Here is a 2,612-nt window from a genome sequence, read left to right as displayed (position 1 = left end):
GAACCACACAGCCAACAGAATCATGAAAAATAATAAATCATCGTTGGGTTAAGCCACAAATCTTTGATACACATCATAGATAACCATGCTTACCTTGTAATCTGTAATGATCACAGTCACACAAAGTTGAGAGAGAATTTGTTGATGTGTTTAAAGTGTTTAAATCAAGAGCTCAGCTTTTTTTTTTTTTTTTTAAGAGCCCAAGTTAAGGGCACCAGGGTGGCTCAGTTAGTTGAGCGACCGACTTCTGCTCAGGTCATGATCTCAGGGTTCATGGGTTTGGGCCCCACGTCAGGCTCTGTGCTGACAGCTAGCTCAGAGCCTGGAGCCTGCCTCAGATTCTGTGCCTCCCTTTCTCTCTGACCCTCCCCTGCTTGCTCTGTCTCTCTGTCTCTCAATAATAAATAAATGTTAAAAAAAGAATTAAAAAAAAAAGAGCCCAAGTTAGTATATGTGAAGTCATCACAGACCTGAGGTTCCTATCTATGTGTGATTGTTATCGGGACATTTGGTTTTCATCCCTGGGTTTGGTGAGATTTAAGCAAGTCACATCATTTCATATCATCCACAGAGCAGCCCAGCGAAGTAGGCAATGTGCTTGCTATCTACATGTTAAGGTTGAATAAACAGGCCCAGGACGCAACCAAAGTGTGGAGACCAGCATGTGGTTCGGGAAGGGATGTCCCCGAGGAGATGTCAATGAACCCCTTGTTTCCTACTTGGAAGACGAAGAGATTGTATTAGGGGATTTCTGAAGTTCCTTTCATCATGGCTGAAATGTCGGCCTGGGCCACATGAATCAGGGTCAGTGGAGAGGACAGTGACCCCAACAGGAGCAGAAGAGGAGAGAAACCAGCCTGCATCTGGATTTAATGGAAGCCGTTCACTCACTCCATTCATTCAACAATAACTTGCAGAATGGGTTTTATCTGCCCAGCACTGTTGTAGGCACAAACCCTCGGCTTCTGTGACAAGTAAACGAACACCCTGATGATAAAGAGCGGTGCTGTGAAAAAAATATAAGGGTGATGTAATAAATAATGATGGCGGTAAGTGTGGAGGATCCCTTCGGTGGTCAGGGAAGGCCTCTGTGAGATGACCATTGATAGACATGGATTTAAGTCCTGCTGCTGCTGCTTCTTAGCTCTGTGACATGAGACATCCAAGTAACCCCTCTGAGTCTTAGTTCTAATTTTTTAATTTTAAGTTTATTTGTTTTGAGATAGAGCAAGAGTGAGAGAGAGCAGGGGAGGGGCGGAGAGAGTGGGAGAGAGAGAAAATCACAAGGAGGCTCTGCACTGACAGTGCAGAGACCAATGTGGGGCTCGAACCCACAAATGGTGAAATCATGGCCTGAACTGAAACCAAGAGTCAGATGCTTAACTGATTAAGTCACCCAGGCGCCCTCCGTTTTAACCATTTTTAAGTGTATATTTTGGTGGCATGAGGTACTTTCATACTCTTGTATAACCATCACCACCTTCCAGCTCCAGAACATTCTTCATTTTGCAAAACTAAAACTGTACCCGGGTCACCTGGCTGGCTCAGTCAGTAGAGCAAGCAAATCTTGATCTTGGGGGTGTGGGTTGGAGCCCCATGTTGAGTGTAGAGATTACCTAAATAATAAAATCTCAAAAAAACCCAAAACCAAACACAACAACCATGTACCCATTAAACACTAGCTTCCTAAACCCTACCTCTAGATCTTTGGTAACTCCCTGGCGCCCACCATTTTACTTTCTGTCTCTGCCTGGTTGACTACTCCAAGTACCTCATGTAAGTGGAATTCTACAGTATTTATCCTCTTGTGATTGGGTTATTTTACTTAGCATAAGGTCTTCATGTATCATTCACTTTGAAGCATGTATCAGAATTTTCTTCCTGTTTATTTATTTTTATTAAATCTTTTTTAATGTTTATTTTTGAGAGACAGAGAGACAAAGCATGAGTGGGGAAGGGACAGAGAGAGAGAGAGGGAGACACAGAATCAGAAGCAGGCTCCAGGCTCTGAGCTAGCTGTCAGCACAGAGCCCGATGTGGGGCTTGGACCCACGAACAGTGAGATCATGACCTGAACCGAAGTCAGACGCTAAACTGCCTGAGCCATCCAGGCACCCTTGTTTATTTTTAATTTCAATATAGTTGGCACATAATGTTACAAAAAATATGGAACGCTTCAAAAATTTTTGCATTATCCTTACACAGTGGCCATGCTAGTCTTCTCTGTGTTCTTCCAATTTTAGTATAGGTACTATCGAAGCCAGCATTTTCCTGTTTTAAGATGAATCATATTCCATTGTATACACACACACACACACACACACACACACACACACACATCACATTTTATTTACCCATTCTTCTATTGATCAACATCTGGGTAGCTTCCACCTTCTGGCCTCTCTGAAAATGCTGCTATGAATATGGGAGTGCAAATGTCTGTTTGTATCTCTGCTTTTAATTCTTCCGATACTAGAGGTGGCATTGCTGATTATATGGTAATTCTACTTTTAATTTTTAAAAAAAAATTTTACATTTATTTATTTTTGAGAGACAGAGAGAGAGAGAGAGAGAGAGAGAATGTAAACAGGGGTGGGGCAGAGAGAGAAAGA

At 42.5% G+C, this 2,612-nt stretch overlaps 1 non-coding gene across 1 annotated transcript; it reads right to left on the bottom strand.

Moving 5' to 3' along the window:
* Positions 1-2,160: 2,160 nt before the first annotated feature.
* On the bottom strand, positions 2,161-2,267 carry LOC115305803. Its single transcript, XR_003915001.1, has one exon. It is a non-coding gene; the product is annotated as a U6 spliceosomal RNA (small nuclear RNA).
* Between the last annotated feature and the right edge of the window lie 345 nt (positions 2,268-2,612).

Source organism: Suricata suricatta, chromosome 10 (assembly GCF_006229205.1).
Source record: "Suricata suricatta isolate VVHF042 chromosome 10, meerkat_22Aug2017_6uvM2_HiC, whole genome shotgun sequence".
Lineage (NCBI taxonomy): Eukaryota > Metazoa > Chordata > Mammalia > Carnivora > Herpestidae > Suricata > Suricata suricatta.
The sequence above is the reverse complement of the archived record's forward strand: the minus strand, read 5'-3'. Positions and strand labels throughout refer to the sequence as shown.